The 20,860-nt window shown below is 37.8% G+C and overlaps 1 protein-coding gene across 6 annotated transcripts in view; it reads left to right on the forward strand.

Moving 5' to 3' along the window:
* Positions 1-18,914, forward strand: part of CDK14 (cyclin dependent kinase 14) — a 328,926-nt gene extending 310,012 nt beyond the window's left edge. For all 6 annotated transcript variants that reach the window (XM_032181404.1, XM_032181407.1, XM_032181405.1 and 3 more), the window contains one exon: positions 18,504-18,914. The gene's annotated coding sequence lies outside the window, so the exon portion shown is untranslated. The remainder of the gene's footprint in view (positions 1-18,503) is intronic.
* The last annotated feature ends 1,946 nt before the right edge of the window (positions 18,915-20,860 follow it).

The raw sequence follows: 20,860 nt of genomic DNA on the forward strand, positions 1-20,860 counted from the left end.
ATGTATGCAATGAGGGTATAGACAACTTGTATTTTTATTTTTCAGTTAGGGCAATTAGTTGTGTTAGCTTAATCAAGTCCATGTAGCTTAGTTCTCACAAGGAAATTTTTCTGCTTTGGGACTAAAAATGATCAAAGACTGTTGCTAGAATTTGATTTTTGTTTGTTGTATGAGTTCATTTAGAGTATGCCAGCGGCTGCTGCAGCCAGTGAACCTAAATAAATGTCTGTTGGATATCTATTTAGCAGCAGGCTCCATTTTTTTCAGCACCGTCTCCACATAACCTTTTAATCTAGCTCTTGTCTTTGACTTTTCATATTTTATATATTTAACCCCTTGATGCAGATATTTTGCATTAAGTGCTTTAGAAATCCTGATTTACTGCCTCAAGGGATTAACTAGAATTCCAGTATTCTCGCTTTATCTACATTCATTTATACAGCCCATTTATTTCTAATAAATACATTGGCCTGATCATATTTCTCTGAAAACTTTAAGCCCTGAAAATAAATTTATGCAGTGACATAATAAAAATAATAAAAACTGTCTTGGATATTGCTCTTATTCTTGCTTTAAATATCAGCTTCCAAAGGCACAGTGGGTTTATATTCTCCAAGTAAACACCACCTTTGAGGTTCATGCTGCAAAGCTCTAATTTTTAGTTGACTTCTAAGAGGATTTAATCAAACTACAGGATATATGATTCAAAGCAAAAAATGTAATTAAGAAAAATCTTTTTCTGTAGGCAAAGAGCAGCTTGTTTTCATTAATTTTATGAAGAATGTTGTTTTTCTTGGCTGAAAACTTAAACTCATGGGACAAAGGAAGATTTATGGGGTGATCAGCAAAATCACACAGGTTTTGTGTTGCAGTGCTGTTTTTGCAGTGACCACTAGAGTCCCAATAGCTAAAGGTTTATCAGTGTTTCTTTTTATAAATCTCTATTTTCAGAAAGGGGTTTTACTCAGAGATTAGCTTTAAGCTAAATATATGCACACAAAGTCTCAGTGTGTATGTAGTGTAGTAAGCATGTATATTTTAATGTAAACAATTTATAATGCTTTAAGAGCTCATACATTAGAAGGAAAAATGAGACTGAACTAAGGATGGATATTTAGACCTCCCATTCATGTACTGCATGTGCTGCTTTGTTGTTACGCCTTATATATATACATACAGCTAACTCTCCAGCAGTTGCCGAAAGGCACGAGAATAGAAGATCAGAGACACGATGTCTCTTGCCCTAATCCTTCAAGGTGTCAACACCACTTGTGCGGTACTTGGGCCAAAGATCTGTGTGTTGTATCAATTTTCACTTTTGTGATTGTTAGAATGGAAGTAAGGAGCCTGCGATGAGACTGGGTCATTGTGTGGTTGTTTGGCTTATTTCTCCCTTCTGAGTTTTGACCCCCTTAGACGTGAAGTTCAAATTCAGCTTTGACTTTGACACGCATAGTTTTAAACCAAATAATACAGTTGTTTACTTAACTATATCAAATGGAATACTTACTGTATCTCTAAAAATCTCTCTTATAGAAGATCAGTGGTTCGTGAACAGTAATGAAACAAATATCTTAACAGAATGCTCTTTCATTCCCCATAATGTCAGCAAGAGTGTCTACTTGTTTAATACTGTAGTAAACAGAAAAGTTCATGGTTCAGTGCTTAAGCCTCCGAGCTGTCTCCCCAACTGTTCCTGGCTGCCAGTATTTTACTTACTCAACAGGAAACTAATTTAATTAGTACAAAGAACAGGCCAGTACAGATGCCTGCATGAAATTCTTTCAGTTTTCAGAAGGCATATACCAAAGCTGCTACATCAGATGGAAAAACAGAGATCAGAAAATCGACACAATGGAATATATGTTGTCCTGTGTTATCAAAGACTGCTGTCTCAAATTAAATTACTCTGGTCTTGCAACATCAAACCAGACAAAATATTTCAGTTGAAAGAAATAGAAGCTGATAGTAAATTTGAGCCAGGCTTATGTTTTATATTATAAATCTCTTCATTGTGTTTATGACTAACTGGGAAGAAAAACAATCCATTAGTTCTTAGCAATACTCTTTTCTCCTAAAGTGTCTGTTTTGAGAACTTTTAATAAAGTGGCAAATTCAAACGGTAGTTAGGAAATACAAAAAATAAGGTTTCAAATTTAATTTCTTCCACGTGTGGTTTATTCATTCATCTATAGTCTTCATTTACAGTGTCATATACTGTCATTTCTTGGGACCTCAAATCACTTCTTTTTTTTTTTTCCAGGATAATGGATTGTGAACACAGATGGATAGTTAAGGTTTATCTTCATCTTCATCATTCACTGTTTGATCCTATGCATTACGGCTACAATATCTGTAGCCTGCACCAGATACAGACTCATTAATTTCCATGGAGGCTTTTTTTTTGTGATGCATCATACCTTAGTTCCTCCCAGCATCAGGAAGCCACCTTCATAGTACCTCCAACAGCTGAGTTGGTACAGAGGTGTCTGCTTTACACACTAGGAGCTGAGGTACAGGTATTAAGATGGCAATTGTTAAAAATAAATCAAATTTTCCTGCCTGATTTCTCAGAGCTGCTAGCATCTTTTATTGCTTATTATGTTAAGATTGGATTTCATTTTGCAGTGACCTCAGTTGCAACAGTGAATGCTCAGTGTATCAGCAGTCCAAACCAGAAGCCATTTTGTACTATATGGAAAATGAGAATTGCCAAATTAATTTCTGTTAGAAAAAAAATATATAATAAATAAACAGGTTAATATAACTTCCTTACCATCAAGTAGGAGCTCTAATATCTTTTCTAGCATCATGTAGGAGCTCTAGCAGAAGCAGGACTCAAATGCAATTTTCTAGGCATTCATGAAACTCTTACTTTTTCTAGTCTCCTTCACTTACTTGAAGCCTTCCAGCTTCCACAATAAAGGAGTCAAGGGTCTAATTTTCAATAAATCTCTTTGTCTTGCAAAAGCAGCATATAGTTTGGGCAATGAATGCGTTAAAGGCCTCATGGGGGAAGAAAATAACCACAAGTTAAAGAAGGCATAACGCAGACATAGAAGGCATATATACAGCATTGCACAAACATTTTTAACTCCCTGAGCATTTGGAAACTGAAGAATTGAAACAAGAAAGTTTACATGTAATGAATCACAATGATGCCTTCTTTCACCTTTGTCAAGATGTGTTGTCAATGGGATTCATACCTTTCAACCCACAGTGTGAGGCCAGTAGGTAGCAGTAGGAGGTGATTATCCTCTGTGTCAGGCTGACACAAGAGAAAACACCGTGCACTGTGAAAACAAGCTTACCTGCTGTTTGTTGGACAGGATATAATGTTGTGTGACCCAGGAATAATAGTTTCTATTGCTGCTGCTGAAAAGACGTGAAGCCTCCTGCCTGCCTGCCCTTTGCCTCTCCATGTCTTCTGCTCCTTTTCTGACCATCACATCCCTGGTCCCTGACCTGGTGCTTCAGCTTGTTTCCCCTCTCCTTGTCAAAAAGGAGTCAACCACAGAATCCCTCTCAATTGTGCTTGTCCTGGTTATTGGATGTTTGACACAAAAAAGTATTTTTTGTATTGCTGTAGTGCTTAACTACCTTCACCCTCCCCAAAAAATACTTGGTATTTGTGAGGATGAGGAAGATTTATGATGGAAGAGGAGATGTCCATCCCTCTCCCTGTCCAAGATAAATGTTATGAAAGTTACTGCTTTCTTTATCAGCATGTTATCCTTCTGTCTGTTTTGTTTGCCTGCTTGTCCTGGTCAACAATTGAATGACTGAGAACATGACAAATTCTGGCTTTCTCATTTAACCACTGTTAATCGCTTGACATTGCATTTAGAGTTAGTTTGCACAAGATATGTGAAAAGCAAAGAGCCTCACTCACATGCTGGCTTAACTGCTGGGAACTTTTTCCCCTCCCATCTGCTTCGTTCATTATTATTTAGAAGCAAATCAGGAAGCAGAATTGGATTAGCAGAGTGGGTGGCACCAGTGGAAAACAAGCCCTGTGTTGGCAGTTACCATGCCAAGTGCATGTGAAATTGCCCATTTTAGCAGGCAGCTTCAGTTTAGCTTGGTGTGATGACATATGGGCCTGGAGGGTAAGAATCTATTTCCATATTATAGCAGCTTCTGCTGTGATACCTCATCGTTTGTAGCTGTGCTGTTGCCTGGCTTTGGCTGCAGTTTGTCCTTCTCCTCTGTCCTGCCATGCTGGGTGCCTTTGCTGTCATCTCTGCTTTTTTCTGAGGTCCACACCAGCAGTTCTAACTATATCTTGGTACCCACAGTGCCCCCAGCTACTCCGTTGGTCTCAAGCCATAAGCATGTTGAATGTCAAGAAGCAAAATAGGGAATCTCATAACCCCCACATCTGTTCTGGGCCTCCAGAATCAAAGGAGAGAAATCAAGCCCTCACTTTGACTCGTAAGGGTCAGTAGTTTCTCAAAACACTGGTAATATGCATTTTATGTTCTAAAAATAAATAACGTAGCATGTACATTACACATCAGCTCTAAACTTAATCACCTCATAAATAGACATTTACAAAAGAAAAATTAACTTATTTGAATTGATAAAAATCCCCTGTTTCAAATATTGGTGTTCTAAAATTTTCCAGGATATGATTTCAGTGTCCAGTGTTGCGTATTGTGCTTCTGCATAAAGGAAGTTTTGGTGCCTTGCATTAAAATCCATGTGAAAGGTATACCACCAACTTAGTCAATTTTGTAAAATAAGCTCAAAGATATTTTAGAAACCAGACTGCCCCTAAGTCCCTCAGCTGTGATTAGTGAGTTAACAATAACATTTCTTATTTTAAAAAAATCTCTTTTTCAGCCTCCACTTACTATATAAGGAAAATAATTAAAATAACTCTATGCAAAGCTCTTTCAAAACACAGAGTCTGTATCTCATTGAGCTTACAGTACCGTTATTGTAGCCCTTACTTGTAGGGATAAAAATGTTTTGATGAGTGAGAGTTACAGGCTGTTGACATTTTTTTAAACTATTTATTATAATTTCCAGAAATTCCAGTGCCTTTTTTTGATCACTGTTCACTAGACCTTACTTTAGAAACCTTTGTTTTATGGATACTCAAGGGGGGGAAGAGAAACCTCATTGGTGAGAGCCTATGATCCACTTACATGCAATGTGAAAAATGGAAGAATTTATTCCCATTAATCTTCGTTACCACAAGCTGTGCATGGTAACAAACCTGGTCTAATCCAGTTTGTCAAAGGTGGACAAAGCATGACGCATGATGCCATTTAAAAAATAAAGCTGAAACAGTTGTACTGAGAAGAGCAGTCACACCTCAGAGGATCTGACATGGTGGGCAGGCCTCCCTCCCTGCCTGTAGGCATACCTCTCTGCTCATACTGTTTGGATAGTTGTCATATACCTGAGATGACTTTCTAGGTGTCTACCTGCAGCAATGACAAGTTCAGAGAAGTATTAGGAAATAATACGAGGAAATGGAGAAATCCATCCCAATCAATCAACTGCAGACAGATCTAAATCAAACGCTCTTGAATGTGTGTGTATTTATCGTCTAATGGCTGCAAAATCAGAACATCGTGCACCAGTAAGGTGGCTAGGTTCTGTCACTATTCATATAAAGGCTTACATTTCATATAGGTTTCATTCTGTGACAAACCCAATATATGAAGTTCCTGCTGGGGTTAGAGATGTAATCGCTTCTCAGGCCCCAGTGGTAGCTTCTTTGTCACTGCCTGTGCGAGGCCTGAACACATCATTTACAGACAAAGAGGTAGCTTAATTCTTTGTTCAGGTTTTACAAGTGAGCGAGTTACTAATTTATTCATATGTAACCGTTATGATCTTTGATACCTAAATTACAGTGTGTTTCAGGATAAAATTAAAAGAAGACCATAGTGGGTTTTTTTGGAAGGGCCTAATGATCCGAGATGATAAGCTGTATTTATTATTTTAAAGTGAAGATGGATAATTGTATACAGGAAATCACAGTATCTGCTCATAGAGAGCAATGCAGTGTTCTCCTGGTGCATCTATTTCACCTTCTTTTGAAATTAGACCCAGAGCATGTGTCACAGAAATGCTGGATATCGTTCTGTATTGTTACTGTCGGCCCATCTGTTCTCCCATTTCTTTCTCCCCTTTCCTGTAACCATTTCCAGCCTCGTGACTTTGATATTTTTCATAGAGACTAACTATACTTTACATGACTCATAAAATGAATACAAGCTAATCAGGCAGATTGAACTTCAGTCACCATGAACAAATGAGGACTTACTGGAGCGCCGTGCTATTCAGTAGTGCTAGAGAAGTTTCAGTTTGAGAAAATCCATCGTAAATGAATTTATGTGCCCACCCAGATTTATTTTAATTAAAATCATCCATGATTCTTGGCTGTTGCTTTGACTACTAAGTACTTACAAATAAGCTTAATAGACATGTTTGTTTTTTCCACAGCTGTAAAAATACATATTCTGCTACATGATTGTTTTTTTATCTGATTTATTTAAATAGAGTTAGGTAAAGATGCAGTTTATAGGGAGGTTAGAGAGTCAAAATCCTATTTAATTAACTTATACCCACTTGGGAAGCAGCCAAGGTAAAAGAATGCAGTGAAAGTAAGCTTCAAATAATATGAAATCTTTGAAAAGGTCTAACCACCTTTGGTGAAAGGCTTTCCTGTTCTTAACCTTGTGTCATTTAAACTATTTAAATGAGCTATGCAAAACCTTACATTTATAATGGTGCTTCAGAAAAAAAAAAAAAAAAAAAAAAGAAAAGAAAAAAAAAAGTTTAAGTATTTCTTGCAGTTACAAGAAAACAAAGTCTTTCGTACTCCATCTGACCATGATCCTTGTTTTTGCATACCACAAAATGCATGGTATGTTACACCTGATTTGTTATCTACCATTTCTGCCACACGTATGAAACCCCTTGAGTGTGTGAGACTGCTTTCTCAAAACATGTAAGTCTTTCAAAAAACGATCAGGATTGTGAGGACAGCCTCTGTAATATTTGAAGGAGGCCTGATTTTGAAAGGGTGTGGTTGCTCCACATTTTATAAAAGTTGTGTCTGTGAGAAATAACCTCATGGTGGGTTTCCCAAATCATGCGTTGTGTTTGAGTGTCTTAGTCATACATGTGGAAAAGGCTCTTACCGCAGTCAGAGTGGCAACTGCAAGAAAGAAAATGCAGCTTTGTGATCTCTTTATACACTAGATAGGAGATCTTCACTGCTGTGTTGATGCTCTAAAGAGGTGCCAATTCTGGAACATTTTTTCCATTTAATGCCACAGAGACCAGACCGCACTGTGGAAATATTTCTGTTTCAGTGCTCCATATGGTTTTGTATGTAAAAATGGGATTGACAGGGAAAAATGCAGCTGGCCTGAAGCTGCCAGTAACTGTTTCTAATGTCACAGATTTTCAGCAAGAATTCCAAGTGGGAGTTGGATAGATGAAAGGACTGCAGTAAGTACTAGCAGAGCCAATAGGGAATGAGCATGGAGGCAAGCAATATTCCATATAGACACCAAAGCATTTCCTAAACTGAGTTTTTTTCTCCTGTGCCCCATTTGAGTCTTAAGAACTGTTGGGTTGGGCAATGATTCAGGCTTGGAAAGGTCAGCTCCAAAGACTTCCTGATCTCTCTGTCAGTAATATCATATGACATTCATGGTGTGGGTGGACGCATAGCTTAAGAGCTTTGGACATAATGGAAATTTGGAAACATATTCCAAAATTTAAATATATCTATTACTTAAACTTGACATTAATTTAATATACTGCAATTGTGGGAAAGAGCCTTGTGATTCAGCATGTGAGGTCTACATTCTGTTTAATTTTATGTGTGCTTAAGGGTTGCAATACTGTCCTAAAAATTTTATTTTAATTGACATGACTATTTTGGCATAATGATCAGTCTCTGAAATCCACAGCAGCAAATAGACTGTATAAAGAGATGGTTCTTACAAATAGCAGCTTTCAGCTAGAAGGATCTTTGCTATCCGGAATGTGACTGTAGAGATGTCTGTGTCCAGCTAAAACAAAGGCTGTTATAACTCCACATTCTGGATTAATTAAAAATTCTCTGCTGGTTTGAAAAGTAGATTCCTTTTGGAAATAAACTCTCGGAGAAACACTAAAAATAAAATAAAATACAGGTGAAAATGGATTTTTTTTCCTTCTTTCTTGTTTCTTCTCTCCCTGAACATTCATTCTCTCTTCTCCAAAGAAGAGCTAACAAACATAGCTTAATCCCAAACTGTCTGTAGCTACTTTCAGGCTACTACAATGGTTTTTAGTAATGATAAACATTCAAACTTTGTTTTCTTAATGTTTAGCATTTATCTGAGAGAACTAAGGTAATTTGTAGTGTTGTGGATCCCTCACAGAAGAATCTTTATGTTCCCAGGAGTCTTTGCTTCTTTAAGTCAACCAGCAAAATGGTCCACACCAGTCTCAAGACTATGTCATTGCTACTTTGCACTGATTTGCACTGGAAGCAGTAGATTTGTTCTGAGAGCAATTATCTTTTGAGAAGTAACGTGTAGTTTTAACAATCACATGTATACGAAGTGCCCTACATGTGAGTACATGTGAGTACTTTAATTTTCACATGACTTAGTGCTTGATTTGGGGGATAAGGTGAATACAAATGAGTCATCTGGCAGGCATTTAGTCTATCATATGTCATTTTCTCCAGTAGACTGTTCCAGCAGGGTACAACCTGGCAGCTCTGTGGCAACCATGGGGATAAAAGCCATGACAAAGAAAACCAGGAATAAATTTCTTCTGGAAGCGGGGAGAGGAAGGAGATGGTCTGATATGTCATCACATCTTTACTGGGAGTTGGCCAACTGTTCAAGTTGATAAATAGCCCTGTTAAGTAACAGTGACCCTATTAAATAACAGTCCTGAGATTGGCAGTCAGTCAGTTTCATTCATGGTATTTAGATTGGGGTAAAGTTGATCTGCACTTCTTCGCTTTAAGCTAGATATTAACATACAAAGAATCTGAAGTTTTTCTGTCCCATCTAAAGTTTCTGAGTTCTGGTTAAATATGATTTGAAACTTCACAATCTGTTTAACATCTCCTTGATATGTTGGCAGGCCAACATATTTTTTATTGAAAAAAAAAAAAAAAAAAAAAAAAAAAAAAGAAAACCAACCAAAAATATCCAAGAAACATTCAGTTGGATACATGGGCTCTCAGCCATCTCTTGTTTGCTGCTCCCTTGAAACAAGTACAGGAGATTATCCTTATTAGGCAATCTTAAGGGTATTCCCAGATATTCTGAGTATAGTTTTCTTCCTTTTTAATTAGTAGGTCATTATGAGTCTTCTGTCTGCTTCCCTAAGTGGCCAGCTAAGGCAGATTTTGCTGTGTTTCTGGATACCTGAAAATAATTAGCCATTTGTGAGTTGGCAGGTGGCTTCAGACTTCAGAAAGTGAAGCTTTGCCATGAGTAATGCACTGGGGAACTGCTGTTAATGAAAAATAAGGATGTAATTCCATGATTTTGTCTTTGCAGGCAAAAACAGCATGATAAGTTTCTGCCTAGCTCTATCCAGGCCCTTCCTTCCTGCTCGCTTACCAGTTTGCAATCCCTCTAGTTGTGCTGGTGCAACTATTTATAAGTTTCTATCAAGCTGGATCACTGAGAAGATCTCGGTTTAAAATAATCCCACTGCCGATACTTTAGTTGATCTAGCGTACCGAGTCTGATGTATAGACAGTTCTATTAGGAGAAGTGACAGGGACACAAGGTTTGTGGGCAGTGGAAATTTCGTGACTTTTCCCCAAAGATAAAACATTGTGGGAGGGTACAACAGCTCAGCTGACAAACCGGTTGCTTGTGCTTGAATCTCCAGCCCCTTTGGCTGTTCAGTTTAGTAAGAGACTGTGATTCAGAAATCTCTTACCTGTTCTTCCTGATGCTCCTTTTTCTCCAGAGAGAGATTCAATCCAGTAACCTGTATGTTAATGGCTGTGTATTGCCTTTCAACGTTTCCTTTTTCTGAAACCATGCTGAAAGATTTTTTTTTTTCCTTTCTGTCAGTTATTTTAATTAAGCTATACACAAATTTAATTCAGGCACAGCATTTACTGATGCATTTCAGCTGATGCTACAGCTGAGATATGGATCCCACTGTGTCAAACATTAGCAAAAAGTAGGGTTAGGCTCTTTCTTTGTAGATCCAGGAAGAAAGCATTTCTTCAGTTCACATTCAGTCAGTTCTTTGGCAGGCTTTTTTTTTTCCCCAAGTATCAGGGTGAGAAGCATAATGATTTAGACACATCACATTAATCACAAAATAGAGAGAGAGGGGAGGGGTGGGGGGCTTGTTTGGGTTTCCTGCATATTGGAATCTAGAGAATCTTTGGCTCACGTCCTACAGTTTTTCTACTGATGTAATCACGAGTGAAAATTTATGCCTTTACAGGGACTGAATTTGAGAAGAGAGAAATTTTTAAGCCATTAAAAATATAAATAACAAACTGAATCCTGAAGCCTTTGGAGAAGGAAAAACAAAAATTAGGGTGTAAGAAGTTGTAAGTATTTGGCTGTTTGTCAGGTTTGAGAAGTATATTCTTGCAAACAAACAGCACTAATATTTTTCTGGTCTTGATGTGTACTGAAATCCTCAGCTTTCTTTTTTGTTTTTAATAAGGTTTCTGTGGCTTTGCTTGCAAAATATATTGAGCTCAATAACACTGCTATTTTTGTAGTATCTTCGTCTGAAGTATTAGTTTTCCCAGAGCTCGCTCACAGAGGGCTGTGCTTTATTCTCAAAAACTAGAAGACATGTAGTAGATTCAGTCCTGGCCATTTTTCATGTGAAGCCTTATTCAAATGGTAATTGTAAAAGGCTTTGTGGACTTTGTTCTCAACTCAAAGAAAAAAATTCAGCTGTGGGCAGCTAGGGTAGTAAAGAATTTTTGCTGAAAGACTTGGAGAGAACTCATTTGGAAGTTACCACAGCCACTCAAAAGTTTAAGGTATACCTACAAATCATCTGTGAAACCAATCAGTTACCAAATGGTATTGGAAGTGAATATTGTTAATAAAATATTACAGTAATAATCAGAATTTGTGTTCCTTTTTTTCCTAGAAAGACATAGTATGAAAGAACTAATTCTAATATTCTATGTGCAAAGTATGCCTGGTTGGTTTGCAATTATTGATATGCATATATGCTACTTAGCAACTAGCATAGAATTTAAGGGTTAGTCTTCACTCTACAGAATCAGCCTCCCACACTGGGCTGTCAGATGCTTGTTCACAAAGTTCTAGGTGAAGCAGGACTCTCACTTTGGATTCTTAGTGCACATAAAGGCACAATTTGGAGAATTGATAGGCCAAGTAAGGATTTCAACAAGCTCCAAAGTTTGCAGCTGTTCTAATTGCACTTTTTTTTAAATTTAACTGTATTTATGTAGTTTGAACTATTGGTTGCTTTAGCCAAAATTGGACACTCATTTTGGGAAACAATCTAAACCCAGAGGCTGGAATGTAAAACAAAGCCCCGGTTACAAAACAGAGGTTACAGAGGGATAAAGTGACTTGCTTGTGGTGACATTCAGTAGATAAGTCAAAATCTTCTTTTCCCACTTCCCAGCCCATTATCCACTGAGCCATGGACTGCTCACCTTTAATAAGGTTATGCCATGTCGTTTACTTTAATGTATGTACATGTATGCTCATAAAATTGCTTTGTTTAAAAATTTGTGTTTCTACTCCAACATTTTATTCTCTAACTAGTTTACAGTCCTCGTCCAGCACTCATCTCTTCTAGGGTCATCCCCTGTCACCCTCCCTGACACTAGACAGTGCTCCTGTGGTCACCTCACAAATTCCTTTACTTGCAGTTGCAGTGATCTGCCCAAAGATAAAGTCCATATGGGAAAAAAAAAATTTGGCAGGAAGACAAATTCTGTAAAGAGTCATGTGTTTATATACAATCTGTGTTCTGATTCATACATTAGCACTCTATAGAAGAATATAGAGCAATATTTGTTGCTGAAGATAAGTCTGGGAGATCCAGAGTATACGAATAACAACACAGTAACTGAGACACAGTAGAAAGTATCTAGGAAAGGGAAAAGAGAAAATGGGGAAAAAATACTAAATGCTTTGTTCCTTATTTGTCAATTGTGGTTTATTTTTAATGACAGATAGTAATTATTAGTATAATGTATAAGTATCTTATACAGTACTACTGTGAACAGCCAACAGTTACCAAGATAACCCAGAGGTGTAATTTGAATATGCAACAAGATTAAACATTACTGCATAAATGTAAAGTGAATTGGGAAAGACGTGTACATGTATAAGGAGAGGAAGATGAAGATGTTCTCTCCTTGTTATGTCATTATAAAAAAAAAAATGGAAGTCACATTCATACTGTGTTTAGTAAAGGAGGTTATCTGATGATTTGGCCATGCCAGTATCTTGCACATATTTAGCTGAGGCTTCTTTAATTCTTTTGATACAGCAAAATCTTGAATTGACACTGTAAACTGACAATGTCAACATGGGCTTTGGCACAAGCTGAAATTAAATTGACTTAATAATTGACACCTTCATTAGACTCCTGAAAATTCCTTTGTAGCCACATCTCAGTAAAGAGGATATTTTATTTCAGTGCTATTTTAGCCGTGATGAAAATCCACCATTTTTCTGTGTGTTACAAAGTATTTGAGTTCAGGAATCACATATCAGCCCATGGCAGAAAATATTTTCTTCCAACCCTTCTCAGTCTGTAAAAAAACATAGGTTTTCTAGTGTCATCTTTTTTTCCTTTTAAATAAATTTTTAATGACAGCCTTAAGTCTTGCCTCTCCAGTGTATTTTGGGGCATGGGTAACTAGATAAAGCTAAAGCCCAGCAGAAAGCAATTGTAGTAATCTTATATTGAACTTTAGTGAACAGTGTTCCTTGGGAACCACAAACAAGGTGTAGTCCATCGAAGAAAAGCTTTCAACAAAGCCAGGCACTACATTGAAATAATCTTTGAGCTAATACCTCTGAAAATATGCAGGGAAACTTTACAGGCAGCAGTCTTCTGAGCCTTGTCCATGGGGTAATTCAGAGCCCAGGCTAACAATACTGCAGATCATTTATTTTTCATATATTAGAACAAGTGTGTTGCAGTTAAATCTCACACAATTAGAAGTTCCCTGAGAAACAAAGCACTTTAAACATGACAATTCCATATTTTAAAGCATATATGTATAGAAATGTCTTTATATGCATCCATGCCTTCCACGCACACTCAAACATACATGTTATTTGTACATTTGTGTTTATGCACATATCTTATTGACACAGATATAAAATGTGTATGTATGTGTGTATATATGTACATGTATATATATATATTTGAAGGGGAAAAAGAATTTATGGGAGGCTGGCCAGATTTAATTTGTCTGCTTGTATTTAGCACTTAAGGGCTTATATACTCAGTTTGCTCAAAAGAGTGAAGAAGTACTCCTTGCTTATGCCTCAAATCAGAAATGCATGAAGTGCAGCTGCAGAGATAATACATTCTCCCCAAAGGCTTTGGCTGAGCAAATTAGGTGTCAATGGGGTGCCTGCGCAGGCAGTACTCTCTCTAATTAGTCTCTTGAGCCTAGTTGGTGGCGGGTATAAGATGATCTAATCAATTGGTCTGTGTCTGATGGTACGTGTAAAAATCCTAGCAGGCAGAGCTGTCTCCCACAGGTCACTCACCTGCACAGCGGGAACGCTCATTTTCATTTTTCATCTCTTCCATCACATGATGCTGACAGTTGGTTTTAAGAAAATTGAATCCAAAAAATATCTAGTTCATAGGGCATGTAGGTCAAAATAAAATTGCATTATGGGTATTGGTGATCCAATTAATTAATATTTATAGCAACGAATTGCATGTAGATATTATCTGAGTGCAAATAGTATTGATAATGTTTGGTTAGGTTTTTTAAATGACTTCTCTAACAAAGAGAGGAATAAAAGCTGTGAGGGAAAAATCACCTGTTAATAGTGTACTTTTTTTTTAGAGAGGATGAGCAGCGGCTGTGTTATGTGCATGTCTTTTGGAGGGAGAGAAAGAATATATTGTTGATGATCTTAAATACCCCCACATTTCGTCTTGTAGGAACACAGTATCTCTGGTTGTCAGCTCACATTTTGATTTTAAATCTGGTGTTGTAAAATGAATACTCTTATAATAATGCTAAATCAGCTGCCACATAAATAGACATGCACTCTGAGTATGCTTTGCATGCTAAGGACACTGCGGGAGCACAGCTCCACCCTGTTTTATAATTTATACAAAAACTAAAAGCACCTAGAGAAGGATGCTGATGCTGCCAAAAAGAACATGTATTGAATTGGTAATTTGCATTTTTAAAGGAAAGGGCATTTTATTATTAATTAAAAGGAAAATATTTGGCTCTTTGGTCACCCTTCTCTGCCTCATGTCTTGAGAGCATGATTAATGTTTATACTATAAGCTTTAGTGTTACACCAACAGCTACTCTCTTCTGACACTGACCACTGCCATTTTAAGGTGTGTTAAAACCTTATTTTGTCCCACTTTGGATCTGTGAGAAACAGGATGTATGCAGCAGATGATTTCTCTAGATAACAAACATACAATTGAGTTACTTGATTTAGGTCACTTGATATTTCAGGCACATCATTAACTTGCTGTTATCATCATTGTAATCTTCTATTAAGTTTAGTGAAAATCAAAACTGCCTGTACCTGTGGTGAAAAAAATACAAGTTCATTTTTAAGACAGTCTGTTATATTTCAGGGTCCTTTTTTAAAATAAATAAATAAATAAATAAATAAAAAGAAAACAGAGAGATCTGAAAGAACCCTATTTTGCTCTTGGGAAATCACAAGTTGTAAATATCCCATTTAACAATTTACGCTTTTATAAGCAAACTGTGACCAGAGGCCATTAACACAATCTGCCAAGTCACCAAGCAAAACTTTGATTTGTATGATCAGGAAAATGTATTAAATTCTAAGCAAGGGTATTTCTAAAATATAACTTTAAGAATGCAAACGTGGACTACTGAGTGACCTGGCAACTGAACGGCAGCACTGTATGGAGAGTCATGCTTCAGGAACTGCCTCGGGTCTTGGTTGTGTGAACAACCCATGATTCACTTTGACAGCCTCACTGGGGAAACAATGTTGTTTTTTTTTGTGTGTGTGTTTTTTTTTGTTTGTTTTGTTTTTGTTTTTGTTTTTTTTTTTAATGGGTTCTCACCCATATACAATTCCATGTTTGTGCTATTTTGGATTTTCTGCAGTGGACAACTAGACACCCTCTTCCTCCAGTTTAAGGGAGGTGTCTACTTGATGTTACACAGTAAGTCTCATTGTAAACCAAACAAAAAGACAGGGAAAGACATCTTCTGTCCCATAGCACAGCAGTTACAGTGCTTCTCTGAGAGGTGGCATCCCTGTGCTCAGTTTCTTCCTCTGCCTCAGGACAGGTAAACCTCAGTTTCCTATTTCCCAGGTGAAGGCGTTAACCATGAGGGCGCTCCGAGGTATAAACAGAAGGGATTTCACCTGTTGACCCCACTTTGAATTGATAATAATCATTCAGAGTATTAGGGGCTCCAATACAAGCCTCAGATACTCTCAGTGTATATATTCCTAACCATCAGGCCTGTTCTCCGTGTCAAAGCTCACATAAGGATTTTATACAAAGTAGAATTACCGTGGCAACCACACTCAGAGTTCATCATCAGAAGGACCTGGCCACTGTAGTGCTGGTGGGGATGGTGGAAGGTCTTCATCCATCCCTGCTTCCCGAATAGGGCAGGCAGTGCATCTGAATGCATCTTCACAGAGACTGTGATCGCCAGCCGTTCTGTTTCTCTGGTTATGCACTGTCTTCTAGTTTTCCCCCAGCCAGATCCACCTGGGAAATTTGGAATGAAATCACCTCTTCTTTTTTTTTTTTTGTTTCACTCCCATTGAGTTTATTGTTTTATCTAGACCTTGTTCCACATTGATGCTGGCAGTGGTTGCCAATATGCTAAGGTTATTCCCCATGTTAAATGGTGGCAGCTTTGTTCATTTCTAGGGAAGCTTTTAATGTTACAGGGTTTGATTCTGAAAGTGCAAGCTTCTGATGAAGGTATTCCCCATCTCCTAGGCTCAGGCCCTGCCTTGGAGAATGTGTGATCAGTTTTGCATACAGAGCCAAACTTGAAGCCAGAAAATGTAGTAGTGTCACTGGAAAATTTTAGCATATCTCTGGGAGAAGTGTCGTGCTGACCTCCTTTGAAAATTTTTTTGAGGTCCACTGATGGAATGGAGAATGTTCTCTGTAATTAATATAATTATCTAATTAAAATGCAGTTTTTCTCCAATCTGAGCAATTCGGTAACTCCAGAAAAAGTTCTTTGTCTTTTATCCAAATCATTTTGTTACGTGTCCTAGATGCCCCTGCTGGTTATGCCAGGTGCTGAACTCCAGCAATTTGGGTTTAGCCTGAAATCAAGCAGCTGTTCTGGATCTGGACAGTCGTGGTTTCCAAACTGCAAGCTCACTTTTCACAGCTGTACTGTGGGTGGCGGTGGTGGTAGAGAATGCAAGCTTGACATTGGATGGAGTCTGGGGAGTTTCATTGCTTCTTTCGTTGCTTTGGGACTCCAAAGAGGTAATCCCTAAAATGTATTGTTGGTTTGGTTTGGCTTGGTTTGGCTTGATTTGGTTTGGCTTGGCTTGGGCAGTAGTGGCAGCAGTGTTTCCCCGGTAAGCAGTTGTGAACCTCTGCATTTGATGTGAATCACTGCTTTTCTTTTTGAGCTTATGAAGGGTAAATTGAATGGGTCAACTCTAATGTATTCCTTGAAACAAGATTGACTGGGGCTTCAGCCAAACTCCTAGACCCTGGGGAAAGTGGGACTTTCATGTGGAACAGACATTCCATGCAAGCTCCAAAGGCATTTAGGAAACAACCCAAGCAGGACTCAAGAGGTGGTAGACCAAGCTCCAGGAGGGCCCAAGATGCTGCCATGCATCATTAAGAACAGGCTTTTGTTAATCCCAGTCAGGTATTCTGGCACTTGAAGGGCAGAAGAAGAACTATAAAGAATCATGACAGGAACCCTGGAAATTATGAAGTGTAGATGCTGTGTAGAGATTAGGGTGTTTTGATGAAAGCCACAATTAAAATATTATACTTGAAACTGCAATTCAAAACTGATGTCTTGTTTTTCTCCTGCTTTTGAAATGAGGGCTAGACTAGATTCACTGGCACCTGCATTCAGTTTGATTTAAATAGTTCTAGGACATGCTAATACAAACCAGTTCTATGCTTGATGAATATTTAATTTTAAGTTTTCTTTTTCTTAAGTGCTAAAATTCCTCCGTATCTGAATGTCTTCCTGCAACAACATTTAAAAAATGTAGCAGGTTTGTAATTGTAGTCCTTGGTCTTGAAAATCCCTGTAAAACAAAGATATTTGAACTTTGCAAAACTGCAGAATTTCTCAGCATTATCAGGAAACGAAGTCTCACTTTATTACTTGGCAGAGAAATCTACTTGGACATTTATTAAGAGCTAAGTATCTTAATTACAGAATCCCTCTAGTAGCTCCAGTCCATCCAGCCTTTATCTGGCCCTCACCTAGTTCACCTTCAGTTGTTAGTTTTGTTTTAAAGTGATGCTTCCAATATTCTTGGCCTGCCTCCTGGTTAGTGTAAATCTCAGGTACATCCTGGTACATTCCTGCAAGTCCAATCACAGCATGGAGCCTCTGTAAACAGCAGTCATTAGTAGAGTGAAAGATAATGTAAACGAAACTCTTGGTGTAATGTTTACTTTCTATATATGAAAGGAGTGGATTTTGATATATTTTTATAAGTAGGAAAACACCCAAGTAAAAGGGAATGTGTTTAAATGCAGGGCACCAAGGAGCTCCGTCACCTGGCTCTGTTTACAAAAGTGTCCGTGCCACCTCGAAGTACCTCAAATAACTCTTGGGAAGCAAAGCTGAGGGAACCTTTTCATAAACTGGTCACAAGCAGTGCTGGGAAGGCAATCACTAGAGTCTCCAAAAGAAAAAGGGCAAAAAGAGCTCATAAACTCCTGAAGCTGTGCCAGCATTTAGCAACCTTCCTTTGCATCCTTGGGGTGTGACCACCTTTAGCAGAGCCAGCTGTCTATTTATAGCCGCCTGTAATTTCCATGGAGAATGTGAATGCTGATGCCACCTCTGAAGATTAGCACTCGGGGCAGATATATATGAATATGGATTAATATATCCCATTTAGGTAACCACCCTGCAAACATCGGTGTTCTAAGCTCATTTGCTTGAGGTACCAGCTCTGAAAGTGCTTTGGATGTCTGTCCTTTGCTCTGAGCTGGTGTCTTCATAACCGGCTTTAGACTAACCTATTATTTACCAAGTTAAAAAAAATCATTTAAAAATGCAAGTCGTGAAGCTTATTATAATTTATATTGTTTCCTTACAGGATTAAATTTACCAGTTTGGAGGAGGGAAACAAAAACCTAATGAGGAGGCCGACACCAGGAAGGAACCATGGCCTGTTTCCTTTCTTTCTCTGTGGTGGATTTCATTCAAAAGAAAATTGAAGCTGGCAAGACCCTGTTTTTCCCTGCAATTTATTTAAAACCTTGCACGTGTTTGGATACCTTGTGATTTCAGAGAACTATGTGAAGATTAAGCTTTTGCTTACTGATACATGGCATGTACTCTTTCAGTCTTTTGTGTTTGATTTTGTTTGATTTTCCACTGCAGTGCTGCATCTTTGTAAGGATTTTTATGCTTTCACCAGCAAAGTCTTAAATACATTAAGACAACACATTTGGTGTTCACACTTCTTCAGTAATGACTGTACAAAAAAAAAAAAAAAAAAAAAAAAGCCAACGGTGGCATAAAGGACTGTGTGTTTTCTTTGAGAGTTGTGCACATTTTGCAACCAATGGGAAGACAATTTCTGCCAGAGCAAGCCCAACTTGTCTGATCGGCTGACAATTACAGCACCTTGCCACTATTCCTGAAGTGTTGGGTTATTCCTTTTTTTTTCATTATCTCCTCAGACCATTTATATCCATATTAAAAACATGGCAATAATTGCATGTTTATTTCAGTACTCTGAATTTGGTTACTCTGCTTAGGCTATGTAGCATGCCAGTTTTCAAAATAGGCCTGTGAGAAGGACAAAGCAAAAAATGATGAGATATACTCAGCTGACAGATACAAGACAAATTCTTTAAGGTTTTACTCCCATTATGCATATTTCTTTCTTTGATGGGTCTTGGCTAACATCTCTGTTTTTCCTCATGTTATTTACCTTTCAGAAAGTTTTCTTGAAAAGAAAACAGAGATGCTGAAACTGTTCCATTTAATTCAAGGCAGATACTAAGGTACAGAGAAACTTTTGTTTAATGAGCCATTAAATCCAGCTGTGTTATTTTGCTGCTTACAGAGTGAAATGGAGAATTTTCCTTATCCCAAGCTGTTTGCTGTTCCACACCAAAGCACCTTTCAAGTTATTTTCTATAGTTATCCTGATCTGATTGGAAGGCACTGCTGGATGACGTGTCTTTAGATCGCTTTTCTGAATGAATCATTCAAATGCAAACTTTGCAAGAAACAAAGTTGTGTGATTTTAGAAAAGGAAGCCCCTGCTACATTGTGTTTGGGGAGAACATTGTGTTAAAGGGTGGAATAAACCTGCCCTGATCATAATACAATGCTTTGCATTCAGAAAGAGCAGGGTATGGTGCAAAAACCACTGCTGAGTTATGCTCCTGCTAGGACAGAACCGCTTGCTAGGCAATATTATTCTACACATAAATTTGACATCCTTTGCTTGCTGGGTGCATTGAATTACATTTTAAAGAAATGCAGTAACACTTTGGTTAGTTTTCAGTGTTTAAAAGGAGGGGAAAAGGATTTGTGCTACTGCCATCTTATTAAACTCCAGCGGTGTTTAATAAGAAAAGAACACCCAATAAGGCAAATCCTTGAATGCTCAAGTAGCTACGAAAGGCCTCTTAATGAACTAGGATATGAGTCTACACTTTCAAAGAGTTGAACCGTGGAAATATTCTCAATATTTGCACAGCCATTAAAACACAATTTTCCCCAATGACATCTCTGTTTCAGGATCTGGTAAAAGCCATCTGAAAGCCACTTTCAGTCACAATCCTATTTAGAAGTTACTACAATTTTTCTCCTGCGTTTCTGAAGGGGGAAAAAAGTGACCACTGAACTTTTGACTTTATCACACACTGAAACTGCCTTAGACGTGGTTTGTTTGGGTTTCATGTTGCTTTTTTTTGTAAGAGAAAAGTCTTTTATACATTATCTTTGCTACTTAAATTGTGTGCAGTTTGATGACTAAAATTAGCTATTTTTAGAAAAAAAAAAAAACTTGCTGCAAAAATCTGAAGAATTTTTGAAAATGTAACAAAGATTTCAATTAGGAATATAAGGGTAGTTTCATAGACACATCTACTTGGCAGCTTAAATCGGGAGGCAAGCAATTATGCTGCTCAACTAAACATCTGAAGGTTTAATATAGAGAGTAATTCCCTAACTGTTCCCACAAGCCTAGCACATTGCTATCCGTAGTGAATCACGGAGTATTTGCTTAAGGTATGTGTGTGCGTGTGTGTGTGTGTGTGTGTACACACACGTGCGTGTGAGATTATCTTCTCTGCCCCATTCCCACTTTTAAGCAACCGCTGAAATAATTAAAGTTCATCCACACATCTTCAAACTCAGTTGCCCGAAGGAAAGTGCATAAATACCTAGGTTCCTAAATAGTAACTTGATTTTCAGCACTAGTGGGGTTATTTC

This window comes from Aythya fuligula, chromosome 2, assembly GCF_009819795.1.
Source record: "Aythya fuligula isolate bAytFul2 chromosome 2, bAytFul2.pri, whole genome shotgun sequence".
In the NCBI taxonomy this organism is placed as follows: Eukaryota; Metazoa; Chordata; class Aves; order Anseriformes; family Anatidae; genus Aythya; species Aythya fuligula.